The sequence below is a fragment of the Ambystoma mexicanum genome, chromosome 3p (assembly GCF_040938575.1).
Source record: "Ambystoma mexicanum isolate Mex_15411 chromosome 3p, UKY_AmexF1_1, whole genome shotgun sequence".
Taxonomy (NCBI): domain Eukaryota; kingdom Metazoa; phylum Chordata; class Amphibia; order Caudata; family Ambystomatidae; genus Ambystoma; species Ambystoma mexicanum.
In genome coordinates, this window is record NC_090925.1 from 360,739,629 (window position 1) to 360,758,278 (window position 18,650).

The following is an 18,650-nucleotide window of genomic DNA, read 5'->3' on the forward strand; positions in this document are numbered from 1 at the left end:
TGGTATCTTTATCCTAATTTTTTTCCCCTTTAAACATTTTGTAGATGACATCTTGGAGGAGAAAAAACTGGTATCCTACTGCTTTAACCCTGAGAGGATAACCCTGTCATTCGCTAAACCCATTAAGTCAACGGTGGATAAAAAAATATAAACCCCCAAATTCAGACTCCATGTACATCAGAGGGCAACTTGCCTTAGACTCATTTAACACCACGGCCAGAAAGAGGGCAAACACACTCATCTCTGCCACAGAGTATGCCCCGACGAGGATAGCAGATGATGTGCACTTTTGCACACAAAGCTGCAACTTGTGCGCAATGTAGCATGAGGTTTGCTAATGCTGCATTTCTAATGTTCAGGTACAATCGAGCACAGTGGGACGACATGGAGGAGCTAGAGAAGGATATCCCAATGGAATTCCAGGCATCATTCTGTTAAATCATGTTGGGGGGGGGGGAGATTACTGATTCCATAATCAAGAATAGGCTACACATGGAAGAACGAGCGGTACAGCAAGTCAGTGGCGACTGTTGTACAACATCATGCATGGCTAAGGGGTTAATACTCCCAACCAGCAGCTCAGTTCCAACAGGCTCAGGGCAGTAGCTGATATATGGGCAATTGGCAACAACACACCTAGTAATGCCCCGCTCCCCTCCCCCCCCTTGCAGCTTAGGGGAAAGCCCAGGGAAAGAGGATAAACCTCTCAGAGAAGCGTCCTCTCTGAACGGACTCAAACATTCAGGTCCCCTCCAAAGTCACCGCTGTGGTGGTGATCACATAACCCCATTCACCCATGCATGGTGGGGATTACTTCAGACCACTGGATGTTAGGCAGTTACAACAGGATATTGTGTAGTTATTGGGAGTTATTGGGAGCCTACCACACCTAATGGAACCCTGCTTCAGTACCACCAGGAGCTCCGCAAATAGTTTGAGGCTGTACTACAAAGGGTACAGAAGGGTGCCTTTTTAGCAAGGCCTTCCAATCAAGGTAAACTGGGGACATTTACTCCGCTTCTCCAACATTGGATCTTTCCTAGGTTCACATGCTGAGAATATTCCCAGTTGTCGGGCTGGAGATCCTGTAACATAGAGCAGTTTAAACATCAATTGTAAAATTTGTCACTCTTTTCCTCTAGTACAGTAATTTTGGTTCATACTACCCACAGCCAATAGGAACACCTCCCTTAACTCCTCCCCTGTCAGCCATCTTCAGAATGTTTACTGTACGTTGGTGTAAGTAGTCTTTAAATGTTCTCTTCAATTTAATCTTCAAGTTCTTTAAACATAATTTTGAGGAAAGATTCATCTTTTTTAACGTCTTCTCAATGACTGGTGTTGGTGGCGGAGGTGCTAGATCCGTGGACTGTTCTCCCCGCCGGTAATCTTCGAAGCTTCGTCTAACTAGTTGGGCGTTTCTCATGGCCGAATCCATGAGGAAGAGCTTGTTGAAGCCCTGTGCCCTCAGCGGATTGAAAAATGTCTACGTGGAAGATCAGCACGACTGCTTTCATCCTCATCTCACGTCCTCAAGGTTTGCGAAAACTGCCAGTTGTTTTCCAACAAGATGGTGAGGGATCATCGCCTCGTTGCATGGCTTGAGGATGCCGGCGGGGCCTCTGAGACTGCGTCTGTACAGAGCCATGCCTCTCTACGACAGGGCAGTACAGCCTAGCGAACCACCTCTAGTAAGAGGTCTAGGTCACATGAGGTCCACGCCACCAGCAAGAGGAAGCCTAAAGAAACCTGTGAACATGATCCCACATCCTCGTACAAGGACCAGTCTTCACCAAAGGTCAGTACCCAGGGGTTGTCTGCAGGGAAGGAGATCCAAGGCTTTTTCCATTGCCCGAAAGAAGCGATTCCATCTGATTCCCTCGTCGACAGGAAAACGTGGATTTTCCCATAGAATTGTTACCACTGCCATCGTGACGAACCTGACACCCAGACCAGCACAGTGTCTGCATTGACGGCTCGTCCATGGGCATCGTCCCTGAACCTTGGGGTGGTCGTCCTACCAGGGGGTACTATCGTACCGGAGCCTAGTCTTTCCATGTCGCAGGGTGTAAAGGAACCTGAGGAAGAGGCCATTATGTCACAGCCGTCTTCGTCATCACCCAGGACATCGCTTCCCATAAGGCAATCTAGTTCCCGCGGGGTGAGGCAAGCCTGATCAGACTGCGACGTTTACCTCCTCTGCACAGGACAATTTGCCTTTAATCCAGCCCGCTCCTTTGCTGCCTCCTCAAAGGGACAGGTCACTAGACATTTGATTTTCTTTCACCACAGTGGTAGAAATCTTGCAACAAAGGCTGCCTGCACTAGCCCTGGTTCCGGTACCTCCTAGATGGCCTTGGGTAGATGCCGCTGGTCCCTCCAGGGAAGAGGGTGACATCCCACCCCCCGCCCCTGAAGGGGTGAACACTTGTCAAGGCCACAGCAGATGTCCGACACAGATCCTGACCAGCTGGAGGATGTGATTTCCACACATTCGTCCCACACTGACAAATTTGAGGATTTTGTTGCAGATGACGGGGAACCGGATGATATTCCTATCAGGGACTCTTCCCCTTGATGAGGTAGGGACCTTCCACATGCTTATGTCCAGGGCAGCCAAGATTTCCGGCCTTACGCCATAGGAGCAGCGAAAGGACAGTGTGCTGTACCACCGCAGAGAGCAGCACAGGAAATCTGTTGTCCATCCCGCTGTCGGAATACGCCTGGGAGGATGGCCTGGTCACTTTGGTGCATCCCGCTACTGCTCCAGCAAAAAAGGACCGGTTTGACAAAGTACAGGGCCCCGGAGAGTGCTTCCGCCAGCCTCCGCACTCAACCGACGCCAGCCTCTGTTGTCTCTGCTGCTACCAGATAAAGTTTGGCTAATCCATTGTCCTCTTGCTCTGTCCCTCCAGACAAGGAGGGCACATTTCTTGACACCTTCGGGAAGAAGGTTATCACCACAACTATCAAGGTGGCAAATGCAATGGCCATAATCGCATGTTATGATCGTTGTGGTAAAAGATGGGTCCCTTGCTAGAGGTTCTGCCGGATGTCAAGAAACGGGAGGCCATGGACATCTTCCATGAAGGCGAATTGGCATCGAACCATGCCATCACGGTCTCAGTGGACATCGCTGATACTAATTTTCGCCAGCTTGGAAATGGAGTGTTTTTGCGCAGGCAAGGTTGGCTCAACGCCATCTATGTTCAACCCGATGTCCAGTCCATGGTCGTTGATATGCCCTTTGACGAACTGACCTATTTGGGCTGAAAGTGGATGATTTAAAGTCCATCAAAACGGACACAGAAACCACTCGCTCTCTGCAGCAAAGGCACCAGTCCTTTTGCTCTGAAAAAGGGTGTTGTGGCAGGACTTAGCTGGATAACCACTCCACATACCAGTCTTCCTCTTATAAGACCCCATACTCATCGGGGGACCAGTCTAGAAAGCAGTCCCACTCCTACAGGGGCATGCAGTGCTGTCGTTGCTCCTCCCATCCTAGGGGCCAGTCCAGCAAACCACCCTTACCAGCCTAGGACCTGGTCCTCCCTCTTCAGCATCCTGGTGGGAGACCAACTGTCAAAGTTTGTCAAAGAATGGGGGAACATCACAACCGACGAATGGGTGCTATCCTTCCTCCACCAGGGCCTCCCGCTGGAGTTTGTAGACTTGTCCAGCATTGGATCTTTGATGGATTCACATGCTGTGAATATGCTGTGAATATTCCCCATTGTCAGGCTGGGAATCCTCCAAGAATTTTTCTGATTTCCCTTGCCCTATGCAAGAAGTACTTGCATTTTGTAGCCTAACAACCTTGTTATGGGTGTTTTTGTTCCCAACCAATGAAACATTGAGTTGCCCTAGACTAGACTCCTCTTCCTATTCCCCTCAGATTCTAACTGCATGTTCAGCTGAGGGATTCCTCTGGTTTTCCTGTCAGAATTTTAGGTGAAACTCTTCAAAAACAATTCAAGAAAACTTTCTCTACCATATCTGGTGGTTTTCTTAAGGTGAGGTTGTTTCAGGAGCTGGAGGGCAGAAGGAGACCCCTTTTTTAAGCCCTGTACCACTTGTGGCATCAATGTGTATGAAGGAGATCAGCACTCCGATTGCATATACTGCCTTTACCCTCACTATCTGTCGAGGTCCGAGCTCCAAGACTCTCAAAGATGGAAATGGAAGGCTTGCCTGCTGGCTCAATGAGGGGAATTAACCCGAATATCCCTCCAACGTCAAATCGACCAAAGGCATGGCTGCTCCCTCTGGAAAAAGACTGCAGTCGAGGGAGTGGGGCAGATCGGAGGAATGGCCAATAAGGAAGACCAAGCATAGGATTGCCCATGGCTATGAGCCGTCGTTGTCCGAAAAGCCGGAGGAGTTTGCAGGCTGCTGTCACCCGCAAACTCGCCGCTGGGGCGAATGTCAGCAGCAGAGGGTGGCAAATTAACAGAATGATGAAAGATGGTGAGGCCCCTTCCATGTCACGGAGCCTGGAAGGGGGGGCCACAATGATCACCCAGGACGCACAAGGACTGGAGGCATAAGTAACTCATTGTCCGATGCATGGGGCAACGAAAGCCATCGAGGTGCGGGAGGCACACAAGCACCCCCCCCCCCGACCATGGAGAAGGAGCGGCAGAAGTCCCAAAGTCAGTCTGAAGACACCAACGGTGATGAAGCACCAGTGCCTGACCTTTCCACAGCGCTGCATAAAGATACTTTGTCATCGACACCATGTCCAGTTTGTCCATGAAGCCCAGCTGGTCGACGGCACAAACCACCTCATCAACATCTGACAAAACCGCTTCATCCACGAAGTTCAGATCGTTGATGGCGCTACACAAAAATAGCTTGTCTACATTGCACGGACTAGTCAACAAAAAAATCCATGGACAACAGTCCCTACAGCCCCAACAGCGGGGAAAGGGACACCCCCCAGGCTCCAAGAAGCCAATGAAAGAGGGCCTATCGACGGCAGCCCCGTCGAAGGAAAGTCAGGAACCTCCACAGGAGGTATATCCTCTTCAACTAGCCGAGCCCACACAAGTCGTCCAGGTATCGCCTATCCAATACTTGACGGAATGCTGAAGGAGATATTGCATTTCGAGGTGGATACTGATGTCAATGCATTAACAGTCTGACTCGGAACAGTCAGTGATTTTTATCGATGAGACTCCAGGTAGACCAACACCAGGGAGTCCTATCCGGGAAGGGAGCCTAACGGGTGGACAGCCACAAGAGAAGGCAGGCCCCACACTTCGACAGCCGCAAGGGGTAGGCCCAGCTCTGCCTACTGCTCCAACACGCCTACAAATACAACATAGTGAATTAAAGGCACTGTTATCCAACCCACAGACCCTACTATCCATGCAGGTGCTCTCATCCTTGCAGAGAGTCATCACTCAACTTGATGCAGCTCTAATGAGACTGGTGATGCTGACCTTCCCACCACCTCAACCGGTGGTACCACACCAGGTCCCAGTCAGGTCCAGGTGCACTTCACGGGGTAGATCGGTGCGCTCCACCCCTTCTCGACCCAGGTCTACTTTGTGCGGTAGATCAACAAGTTCCTCCTGGGGGATGCTTGCAATCCTGGTCAATTTCTTCCCCTCACTCGACCACCCTCTACCCCCCAGTAGCCCCTGCTCTTCGACCAAAACGCAGGGGCAGGGGCAAGTCGCCAACAGTAAGCTCCATGTAAGAAGACCCCTACCATTTCACCACAAGCACGGTCCGTAGCAGATACAGAGGCAGACAAACACTGCAATACCACTTCCTTTAGGTTTTCCCTGTTTTCCTTGCTGGCTTTGACACCCTAGGTCCAAATCTGTAGGTTGCCCACACGAACAAAATGTGCTGTGCCGAAAGGCTTGCGGTTACCAGTGGGTGTTACCCTTTTCCTTTTGCGCCCCGGTAGGTGCACCCACACATGTGAGGTACCGTTTTCGTCGGGACACCTGTGGGAACGTGGGAAGGTATGAAATCTGTTGGTCACGTGTTTCGGTGAGTGGACAGAGAGCAATGTCTCTGAATATGTCTGGATCTTAAGACAATTCTCAGACATTTCGCTCTGGCCACCCACCGAAACACACTGCCAACAAAACATGACCTACCTTCCTGCATCTCCACATGTGTATTGATGAAAACGGTACTGCACATGTGTGGGTGCACCTACCTGGGGAGCAAAAGGAAAAGGGTAACCCACAGGTAACCCCAAGCCTTTCGGCACAGCACATTTTGTTCATGTGGGCAACCTATAGATTTGGGCCTAAGGTGTCGAAGACAGCAAGGAAAATGGGGGAACCCCATGCATTTCCGAAAGAGGACACCCGTGGGAATTCACAACCAGTCAACCTGTTCTTGAAAGCCAGGAAATCAGGGGGGGAATTCAGCACGGCAAACCATTTGTTCCTTGCTCCTCTTACAAGGAAAAAACCACAGGCTTCTTTGTACATCATTTTATTGCAATTTAAAAAAAAAAACATTTTCGCCCCTTTTTTTATTTTCTCACCCCCCTACAGCAACCTCGGATTCCTGGGTGGTGTTACGACTGCCTACATGTGTGGGAAAAAAGGGGCCAAATTTGGCCGAGATATTTCATGTAACAAAAAAATTACAAGGCATTGAATGGCGACATACCGAAATCACCAAAAAGCCTTGGCACTGGGGGTATGGGGGGGGAGAACCCATGACACTTAAAGGGTTAAATGATGAGCCACCTGTGAACCATAGTGTTTATTAGTAATATGGACTCCTGCATGTCTGCAGCTGAAGACCATAGGAATTTGGTGGTTTGTCTCAGTCCCTTCCCTCTGCAACAGGCACATGGATTCTCCCTTGCAGCTCATCTTAAGGAAGACCAAGGAGAGATTATCCATGTACTTCTACTTGTCCAAGCTTGGTGTCCATTTAGAAAACCACACGGAGTCCAGTACACCAAGATGGAGAACTAGTCACAGCCCTATGAAGGAAACCGACTACAATAGGCCGCCACAACGCTGCTACCATCACACAAACTGACACCCTGTCAACAAAGGTCACATTAGAACACCATGACCTAATACTCAAGGAACAAAACAATGTACCCAAATAACACAACACCTTCCAAATAGGGCTCCCATTCCATACTGGCACAGCCACTCCAGAGCTGCTGCCACCACCAGAGAATATTGGATTCATAATGGAATGGGAACACGAAACAAATCTACAAGACAATGTAAACACTGCCACTGAAAAACCTTGTTGGTTAGGTTCTTTGGCCAGATATGTTGGACTAACAACCTCACTTTTCACAGAACTCACTCACCATATGCTTACTAAATTGCTGAGACAATCTGCTGAAACAAAACCCTCAGCCGACCACAACATAGGCACAACTCTATACCTCTCTAATCAACTGCTTAATCCATGCACAGGACAAAACGTGCAGATCATTGCCAGGTCGCCCATTTCTGCCATCAGGAAAAACCTATACCTCTGGTTGAAATATCACAATCCACGTAGAGAACCCAGCCACACATACGCTAGTTGCTCATGGTTCTATGTGTGTCAACAATTGTACATAATTTCTTGTCTCTTCTCGCTACTCCCTAACCACCCCCCACTTTAATTTCAGATTCACGTGAGTGCCGGATACCTTACAAATAGCTGCCGTAACGGAACAAATCCCTACTGCATAACCTAACAAGAGAGAAGAAAATTTTAAAGCGCAGAATGGTTCCAAGGTAGAACATTTCTGCGTATGTTTTGGGACCCCAGCAACAATCAGTACAGTTAGTTCAGCCCCCCCCTCCCCAATCATCAAACCGCGTCGCACCAACATTCCTTTTATGTTCAATATAGCCCTGTGTGTGATTCACAGGTCTCCTCACCTTTTAGCAATAGGTAAGCCAAGAACCAGGCTGGCGCATAGAAAGAATATTTCTCCAGCATGGGGTCTGGCATGGATTCACATGCTCATGAATATTCTCCGTCGTCAGGCCGGGAATCCTCGGTATAGAGAAAAAAATCAGTATCAGTTTTGTTTCTGATCTGTCTTTCTTAGTAGTAACCAATCACTGGTCTCTGCGTCATACTGCCCCCAGCCAATGACTGCCGTCTCCCTAAGCCCCGCCTCCGGCAGCCATCCTCAGATTTTTACCGCACGTTCAAGTGTTGGGAGTCCTCGTGCTGTAGCTCTCGAGCTTTTGCTGAGTTTTCGCACTTTTTCAGGAGATTTTTCTCATTTTTCGGTTAAATAGAGCCTCAAGCTCCACCGTTTCTACATCCGATCAACAGGGATCCGTTTCGGAGTTTTCTACGCCCCTCAAGGGTGAAGATTTCGTCGAGTTAAGCTTTTGGAGGATTCCAGAAGTTCCGAGGCCTACCCCGGACATGGCCCAGGAGAAAGGAAGATCGATGTCCGGGAAGCTGTAAAGGACCTGCCCTGGATGCCAGCTTCAGAATGTTTTCAAGGAGGACGAGCATTCGTCATGCCTCTACTGTCTCCATGAGGACAAGACGCACAAGGAGGAGGACTGTGCGTTTTGTGGGAAAATGTCGGAGCGGACCATGAAGGATCGCCACCTCCGTCTAGCCAACTGGCTGGAAGGGAAGAGCCCTTCAGGCGAGAAGAAGAAAAAGAAGTCAGAGCGGTCTTCTAAGTCCTGTGAGGGTGCCCCGGTGACGGGGGCTCAACAAAAGGCTAAGCACCGCGAGTCCGCGGGCACCGGGAGCGCGAAACGGTCGGGCTACTTGGCTGCCAGGAAGGGCACATCCTCCCCGGTGCCATCAACCACGAGCCAACACTCTGGCTCGGGTAAGAGGAAGTCCGAGAACCCGGCGAAGCTTCTGGAGAGGCCCCGGTCGATCTCGAAGATTCCGGCAGAGGGGGAGCGAGGCTCGGACCCTCCCCCCAAGGTGAAGGCCCCAGGCGTCCAGAAGGTGACGATGGCCTTAATTCACCCTGTCAAGACCTCGATTGAGGATGTCGCCGCAGCCCTGGCTCAGCCTGTGGAGGCTACACCAGTGGAGGCGCCCTCAGGACCCAGAGTCTCCCTGCCAACGCGGAGGGAGGAGTCTTTCAGGCCCATTGAGAAGACCCCTACGAAGTCCACGTTGGAAAAGGTGGGGGAGGGGCTGGTGGCCATCGTGGATACGGACACGACCTCTGAAGAAAAGCTCATCGAAGTCGTGGAAGAGGCCCAGCCCATCGGGAGGGATCCCGACGAGGGTGACAACGAGAGCGACAGTGTCGCCGACAAGGCTCCTCAAGAGCCCTCGTGCCTGTCGTTTCTGGCGCCGCAGGACACCTCGGCTGCCATTTTGTCAGCGATTCAGTCCTTATGCTCGGAGTTAAGGACAAGGTTGCCCCTTTCCCCGACGGAGGTACCTGAGCCAGACCCGACGGGGGAACCAGAGCCAGGACCTTCGGAGAGTCCACCGCATAGGAGGAGGAGGACGCATCCTACGCCACCTGTCCCACCTCTGCGGCCTGCTCTGCCTTCCCCCGGTCTATTACCCACGGGGATGATACAGGCACGGACACGGCTACGACAGGTGCAGATGACGACGGTGGCGACTACGGGACGTGTCCCCCGTCGCCCCCTGCTCGGGTGTCACCGCCCGACGAAATTGGATCCTTTCATGCCATGATTTCCAGGGCATCTGAGCTTTTCCAGCTCTGCCCAGAATAAAAGAAGAAAGAAGGGTTCCTTTACCAACGGCGCGAGGCTAAAAGGAACACGGTCCTCGCCGTATCGCTTCTTGATGACATTTGGGATGAGGGGCTCGCCCTCCTCAAGAACCCTGCCACTGCGCCGGCATAGAGGGTCCGGTATGAGAAAGTACCGGGTCCCCACCGCTGCCCCCTTGTGCCTTCGGGCACAACTTGCCCCGGATTCGGTCGTCTCGGCGGCGGCAATGAAGAAAGCTGGGGGGGGGGGGGGCATCGGCCTCGACATCAACTTCCCCGCCGGACGGCGAGGGCAGGAAGTTGGACACGATGGGACGACGGATCATCTCATCCACAGCGAGGACTATCAAGGCGGCCAACGCCCTGGCTATCGTAGCCCGCTACGACAGGGAGTTGTGGTTCAAAATCGCCCCTCTGTTAGACTTCCTTCCGGACGCCAAAAGGGCTGAGGCCTTTGAAATCCTACAGGAGGGGGAGATTGCTTCGGACCACGCCATCACGGTGGCAACTGACATCGCCGACAACGGTTTCCGTCAGTTGGGCAACGGCGTTTGCTTGAGACGACGAGGATGGCTCAAGGCCACGGATTTCCGCCAGGACGTACAAACCAAGGTTTTGGACATGCCCTTCGACGGGAACAACCTGTTTGGGAAGGCGGTTGATGAGTCCTTTCAGGCCATCAAGACAGACACAGAGACTGCCCGGGCACTGGGAGTGCTCCAACAACGACGGCCGTCCTTTCGGAGCTCCGGAGGCAGACAAGGTGCCTCCAAGGGATCCGGTAGTGGCTCCTCCACTTACCGCCAAGCGGCAAGATCTTCGTCCCAGGAAGCCTACAATGGACGCGGCAAGTCAGGTGGTGCCCGTCGTTGTCGACCAGGAGGTCAAGGAGGCAAGGCGGCCTCCAAACAAGATTGAACTGACCGTGGGGTCGGGCCCCTGCCGAAGCACCCCGGTGGGAGGCCGGCTGGCGAGGTTCATCAGCGTGTGGGAGTCCATCTCCACCGACCGTTGGGTGCTGGACGCCCTGGCCCAAGGGCACGCCCTCGAGTTTCAGAAGTGCCCTCGCGTTCCACCCATGGCCAGGAAGGAAAATCACGTTCCTCAACTACTGTTGGAAGTAAGGGCGATGCTCAAGAAGGGTGCCATCGAGCTCGTCCCTAAGAGGCTTCGGGCCTCCGGAGTTTACTCAAGGTACTTCCTCGTAAAAAAGAAGACGGGAGGATGGCGCCCCATCCTGGACCTACGACGACTGAATGAGTACATCAAGGCACAGAAGTTCCGTATGGTCACCCTCCAGCATGTGCTGGGACAGCTGGAGGAGGGCGATTTCCTGTCGTCGTTGGACTTGGAGGATGCGTACTTCCACATCCCCATTCTAAAAAGACACCGAAAGTTCCTCAGGTTCGTGATCCAAGGGCGGTACTACCAGTTCAAGGCCCTCTCCTTTGGATTGAAGTCGGCACCCAGGGTGTTCACCAATTGCCTCGCACCGGTGGCGCGAGGCTGCGCCTACAGGGGATCCACGTCTACCCCTACCTGGACGACTGGCTCATCCGGGCAAGGACAAGGGAGCTTGCCGTGGAGCACACTGCGAAGGCCGTCCAGCTGCTCACAGACCTGGGATTCTCCATCAACTTTCCAAAATCCCACCTGGTTCCGTCGCAAGTCGCCCTGTTTCTGGGAGCCAAGCTCGACATAGTGGTGCGGCTGGCCTCGCCGTCGGAGGAAAGGACCAGGACCATTCTGGGCAAGGTGCAGCGTCTGCTGGCCACGGACATGGTCGAGGTAAGATTCATCATGTCCCTCCTCGGGATGATGTCCTCCTGCATTTTTCTGGTGCGCATTTGCAGGCTTCGGATGAGACCCTTATAGGAGTTCCTCGACACCCGCTGGATCCAGTCGACGGGCAGCTTCGAGGACAGGATCCCTCAACGAGACGTTCCGTCAGGCGGTGGTGGAGTACCCGCTCCCATCTGTCGGCGGGCACGACTTTCAGACCCCAGCTCACCAGGTGACGGTGACGACAAACGCCTCCCTGGAAGGTTGGGGAGCACACTCTGGAGATCTTCACGCGAGAGGCCTTTGGCTCCCGGAGGAGAAGTCTCTCCACATCAACATCTTGGAGCTCCGCGCGGTGTTGTGGGCCCTCAGGTCCTTTCTTCCGTCCCTCAAGGGCAAGGTGTTGAGGATCTTCACCGACAACACCACCACGATGTTCTACATCCGGAAGCAGTGCGGAACCAGGTCCCCGGCCCTATCCAAGGAAGCCCAGGATCTGTGGCATTGGGCCGTCGCCCAAGGGATGTTTCTGGTGCCTCTTCATCTAGCAGGAATAAAAAAACATGATCGCCGACTCACTCAGCAGGGAGCTGCGCTGGTCCCACGAGTGGGAACTATGCCAGGATCAAGTGGATTGACTCTTCCGACGATGTGGCGAACCCCAAATCAATCTCTTCGCGACGGCGACGAATTCCAAGTGCCGGAGGTTCGCTAGCAGGTTCCCCCAGCCGAGGAGCATGGGCGATACTTTCTCGTTCCCCTGGGACAGCCTATTTCTTTATGCGTTCCCTCCGCTGCCGTTGCTGCTCCGGCTCATCAACCAGCTCAAGAGGTCCCGGTGCAGGATGAGCGTCGTCGCACCGGCGTGGCCGAGGAGGATCTGGTTGCCAGACCTTCTGGACTTGTCAACGTCCCCACCAGTCAAGCTGCCGACGGACACAGACCTTCTCTCCAGAGAAGGAGATGCCATTCTTCACCACAACACGGAGTCGCTGAACTTGCAGGCCTGGCTCCTGCAGCACTAGAGTTTGGAGGGTACCACATCCCGGCCGACTGCAGAGAGGTTCTTGCAAAGGCCAGGGCGTCCTCAACTCTCAAGTGCTACGGACATAAATGGAAGAGGTTCTCTGTCTGGTGCTGTGCACAGAAGATTAACCCTCCTGCGGATTACGGCCCCTCAAGTACTGCCGTACCTACTGTCGCTGGCCAAAGCTGGACTGGCTCACGCCTCCATCAAAATACATCTGGCTGCAATCTCCCGATATACCAGGACGACGGGACGGGGCGTCCCTGTGGTCTCATCGCCTGGTGAAAGTATTCATGAAGGGACTATTCCGATCATTCCCGCCGGCGAAGGCTCCTGCCTTGGCGTGGGAGCTTAATGTGGTGCTGACCAAGCTCATGGGGGCCCCATTCGACCCTATGCATTCGGCGCCTTTTGAAGTTCCTGTCGTGGAAGACCGCTTTCCTTGTGGCCATCACCTCCGCACGGCGAGTGGGAGAGATCCAGGCCCCATCTTGCAAGTCTCCATACTTGACTTTTCATGACACGAGGGTGGTGCTGAGGACACACCCATCCTTTATGCCCAAGGTGCCGTCAGACTTCCACCTCAACGAGCCCTTGGTGTTGCCAGTTTTCTTCCCGTCGCCTTCGCCGCCGGCTGAGAGGACTTTGCACTCGCTGGATGTAGCTAGAGCGCTGAAGTTCTACGTGGACCGCACGAAGAGTTTTCGGAAGACGTCACAGCTGTTTGTTAACTTTGGGACTGTGAATCAAGGAAAGGCTCTCTCGAAGGCTTCCATTTCCAGATGGCTCTCTGGCTGCATCATGCACTGTCACCGGTTGGCAAACCGGCAGCTGCCCGGCCGTCCGAGGGCCCATTCGACCAGAGCGATCGCTGCTACCACGGCGTTCCTTTCTGGTGTGCCCCTGCTGGACATCTGCAGGGCTGCAACGTGGATGTCGACGCACACCTTCACAAGATTCTACTGCGTCGATCGGGACTCCAGGGAGGAGTCCAGGGTCGGCCAAGCAGTGCTGCGCAACCTGTTCGCCTAAGGTGAGCCTGGTGAGGAGGTAAGAGTTGCTTAATGTTGAGTTGTTGTATTGCTTAATGTTGAGCCTGTTGCCACCTCCCGTGGTTGTGCATGTGTGTACTGCTATGTATTCTCTTATTCATGAGCATGTGAATCCATGCCAGACCCCATGCTGGAGATGGAACAAGTTACTTACCTGTAACTGTTCTCCAGCATGGGTCTGGCATGGATTTACATGCAAACCCTCCCGCCTACCCCTCTGCGGCTCTTCACTTGGTCATACTGCCACTTTACGTGCTACCAAATCTGAGGATGGCTGCCAGAGGTGGGGCTTAGGGAGAGGGCAGTCATTGGGTGCGGGGAAGTATGACCCAGAGACCAGTGATTGGTTACTACTAAAAGACAGATTAGAAACGAAACTGATACTGATTTTTTTTTTCTCTATACCGAGGATTCCCGGCCTGACGACGGGGAATATTCATGAGCATGTGAATCCATGCCAGACCCATGTTGGAGAACAACAGTTACAGGTAAGTAACTTGTTCCATACATCACGCTACCTCACTCAGTGTTCCAAATGCTTTTATTTCCTAACGATTTTCTTTTTACGCAAATTGAAAACATGAGTTGTTTCAGGATAACGAGGATGACTCTTTAACCCCACAATATGTACAGTCAAAACCCTTTGCATGCGCTTCACTTTTAATAACATTAGCACCTTGAGACATGACTGCATCATACACTTGGCAATACTCTTTACGTGAAGTTTAATTTAAATAACATGCAATACTTTCCTATTGGCAAAAAAAAAAAAGTCACACATGCAGCGCTTTGTATTTATCTCTTTGCACACTTGGAAATGCTAGCAGTGTTGGAGAACGACAGACTTTTAAAAACAAAACACTTTTTATATATTATGAGTAGCCAGAAATGAGACGTGTACACACAACTGGTTTTGGTTATTCACTTTAATTCAAAATAATTATTGGTCGGAAAATGCCACACTATCCCTAAACTAGGAGGTATATTCCATGCCCTAACTCAGAACTAAGGCGTTTGTTCTTTGTCAGGATGTCTAGAGTAAAAATATGTCCTGTGTCAGAAATCCGACTTGGCCCTCACACTCTAAAAACTAACTCTAAAGTGCAAAGGATATGGTCTCTGGATCTCAAGGTGCACAAACCTGAAGATGGAACTCCAACCAAAAAGTTCCAAGTGGAGTTGTCTGAAGAGGTGTCTGCTTTCCTGCTTACCTGAAGTCTGTTTTTTCATGTTGGTTACTCTGGAGGAGGAGCAACTGCAACAAACTCCCTTGCCTGACTCGGAACGTCCACGGAGTTGTCTGAGGTGTCTGCCTTCCGTTTGCCTTTGGATGCGAAAGATCGAAGGACTGTAATTGCCAGTTAAATATACTCGGGTACACTTCTAACTGGGAGCGCTGCAGCTTTTACACGAGCTCGAAGACCTTTTTGGTGCTGTGCCAACCGGTGAGGAGCTGCTTCTCACGCCTCCCGAGCGGCACATGTGAACAAAAGCAGCTTGTCTAATTTGTGCAGGCGACTGCGGGAAGATGGCTTCTCTCTTTGAGCCGCGCACCATTTGAATCTTCTTTTCAATCATTTAACTGGAGTCCGCTTTATGGGCGGATAAACATTTTATGGAATTCCAGACCTACCGACCCTCTACACGTTGCCTTACTGGAACTACGGGGGGCTCATCCCCTTAGAGTATTGACATCTTTGAATGCTTGGTTTGAATTTACGGTTTATCGTGCCAGTGACTGTGGTTGGTTTAGTATTCCCTTTAGCCGTGCATGGTTAATTGGTCCTAGCAGACCTCTAAACCTGCTTTTAGCATTGAGTTTGGTCTGTGCTGGTGACTGCGGGAAGTTACTGTGTTTTTGCTCCCTTTGAACCGCACAGAGTATATACACTCTGTTATTCATTTAGTGGCTTGAGACTCTGCCAGTTGAAGGTTCTGATTGCTGTGCTCCATAATTCTGTTGAGCATTTTCTTTGAATTCTGCAGTGCAGTAAATACAATGTCTCTTTTTACAGGTTTGCGCAGTCAACCTCAACCAGTTACTATACTCGAGACTCTGCAGAAATTGATCCCTGTGTGATTCAAAATACGAGTGGTTCAGCTGGAAATTATGTGGCTCATGATGGTGACCTGCGATGTAACAATGAAGCAGACCTTGTAGCACTATTGAGTCACAATTTAGGTTTCCCCAAATTCTCTTGCCTGCTTAAATGTAACACAAACAGCTTGTGTCGAAGCCCAAGCAGAAGAGTCTTATTAAGCATTGCCCAAAATCCACCTCTGCGGGCTATGTTGTCACACCCCCAGCAAGGCCTCCTATTGCGGGTCAATGTATAATGGATTACTTACAGAAACGAACTCTAAGAAAGGTGAGCACGCCGGTGCTATAGAGAAGCACCCGGCTTAATGCTTGCTCAAGATCCATAGATACGATCACCACCCTACACCCCTGTTTGTTCTACGAGCTCCTCGTCTGCTTCTAAAATGGCTGCCTATCCGTTTCCATTGCGACTTTGCTTTTTTACAGCGCATATCTGCTGGCAGGTGTAAGCCTGCCCATTCTGATAAGGCCCGATAGGACAAGGCCCTGTTTGCGCTTGTTCGTGCTTCGAAGCACTTGGCTCTGGCCTATCCTTCTGTCCGGCGCACACAAGTTAGGACCCTGTGGTCACCCTGTTTCTTGATTATTATCCTCATTTTGTCTGTTTGGCATAGCACTTCTGCCACTGAGCGGCGCAGTATCACAACCACACCCATCTCCCACTAGAATTCCGGTCATCAAAGGAACTTAACCGCTTCATTGCTCCCAGACACAAAGCAACACTCAACAAATGAGCGCCCCCCCCCCCCTCTGTCACTTTTGACCATCTACTTGCACCGTGCACCACATATCGGCGCTGACTCATACACCCTCCTATCCAATGGCGTCCTAATCCATGAACTACAGTCTGCCCCATGCTGAACTCTCTTTAGCAACTCCCATCGCTCCAGGCACATAACTGTGCCACAGTTAACTTACCTATGCGCCCAGCCTGGGTCTATCTGACTGGACAGCATACCCATCCGGCTGTGCTTTGCAACAACCTATTGCAACTTTGTGTACCCATGGACCCCATCCTCCTGCAAAATGATGCCATATAGCTGTTGCTGCTTGCGCCACCTATTCTGACCAGCCCACGGCAGAACATTGTAGCCTACTACATCTAGCCAATTGAACATTAGCGGTGCCCGCTGCCTATTGCCTGCTGTATATCACTATTGCAGACTGCCTGCTGCAATCACTGTTGTATATTGCCTGCTGCCTAACACTATTGGATATTGCCTGCTGCAATCATTGTTGGTCGGATATTGATTGCTGCCTAACACTATTGGATATTGCCTGCTGCCTAACACTATTGGATATTGCCTGCTGCAATCCTTGTTGGATGGATATTACCTGCTGCCCAACACCATCGGATATTGCTTGCTGCAACCATAGTTGGATATTGCCTGATGCATAACACTTTTGATTGCACCTATCTGCTGCACTTAGCCTGCTCTCATAGAACTCTATTTGACCCACGTCGCAACAGAGTTGTCTGCCATAACTAGCTTCAGCACTCGCTGCAGAGCTACCCGACTGTGGCCTCGCCACCATTACCCAGTGAATCCCATCTGCTCTCCAGCAATCGCAGCATCCAAGCCATGAATAGCACACCCAACAACTTGCAGCACCTCACCACACTTATTTTTTACTTTATTTTTTATTGGCATTTATGCGTTATACATTACATACTATTCAACCATGATAGTCTTTGCAATGCCATCATATAATAGAATTTCAGCAGAAAAAAGAAAAAAAAATACTAACAAACAGTAACTGTCTTCTTTTACTATCAGAGCTATTTGTTTATGCTGACGTTACGGGGGTGCAATTCCAGTCAATCTTTGATATGTTTGAGGGTGAGAACTTAGTCGGGCTAGTGTCCCATTCATGTCTTTGTGATAGCTAGTGTATGCCTTATTTACATCTGGGTCTTCAGGGGGGCACATCATCTGATGGAAGGAACATGTCCCTGATCAGGACTTTCCATGCTTCTAATGCAACAGCAATGTCTTCAGTGTTAACAAAAATCCCCGCATCCCAAGCCTCTGTTTCCGCTGCGGCCCGTCTTTCCATCTCTCTTCCACCTAGCATATTGCGGGCCTGCCTTCGATTTCCACGCCATTGCTATTGCCCTCTTTGCTAATATGCACGTCATAACCATATGTTGCCTTGGCCCAGACCACGGTTGGCAAGCTTGTACAGCGTGTGGCTTGCTGTCATCAAAATCGCTGAAGAACAGACTAGCCGGTGGAGGGAGCTCTTCCAGAGGACCTCAAGAACTTCGTGAAACACTGATTCTGACCCAAGGTAGGACCACTATTTTCCATTGCAACCCCGCAAAGGAGACTCCTTCCCAAGGACTCTCCCTCACGGCAGGGACCGTTATGGTCCTTGTTAGGGAGAATTCTCTGTTTAGGCTGAATTTCCCAACCTAGTGAGTCCCCCAGCAGCTTTGCTGGATTTTTGGGGTTTATTTTTTTCTCCTGCCAAGAGTGAGACTCTTTTACCCTCACTCTTGGACATGACTTGAGTGTTTCTGTGACTTGCTATGTGCTTATGGGCTATGGGGTATTTTTCCCCATAGGCTATCAGTGGTTTTTGAATGTGTTACACAGCACCCTCAGTGCAGTAACACAGGGGTGTCATAGAGACCCCCAAACATAGACTCCACACCCTGGGACTGACTACTGTCTCCCTGGGTCTGTAAAGTCACCATTGACTTTACTAGTCTTAACTTAGGAACTTAACCAGTACAAACCATCATACTGTGGAAGTATGGTAGGGGCAATTAGATTGCCCCTGGGTCTGTTGTCGAGGGGGTACTGTCCCGTCCCCCCTCGCCGAGTTTCTGGCTGGTGGCAGTGGATACCATGGAAATATTCCACCGGAATATTTCCCAATGGGATTTCCCGTTGATTTTAATGCACCACTTTTTGGTGCAATGTTAAAGATACCGCCGGTTTATTTATTTAATATAAATTCACCGGTTGGGATTTTTTGCCAGAACTCGCTGCCAAAATGGCGTCT

General features: G+C 51.1%; 1 protein-coding gene across 1 annotated transcript in view; it reads left to right on the forward strand.

Annotated features, from left to right (window-relative positions):
* ASXL1 (ASXL transcriptional regulator 1) overlaps window positions 1-18,650 on the forward strand; it is an 858,527-nt gene that overhangs the window by 294,648 nt on the left and 545,229 nt on the right. The window lies entirely within an intron of this gene.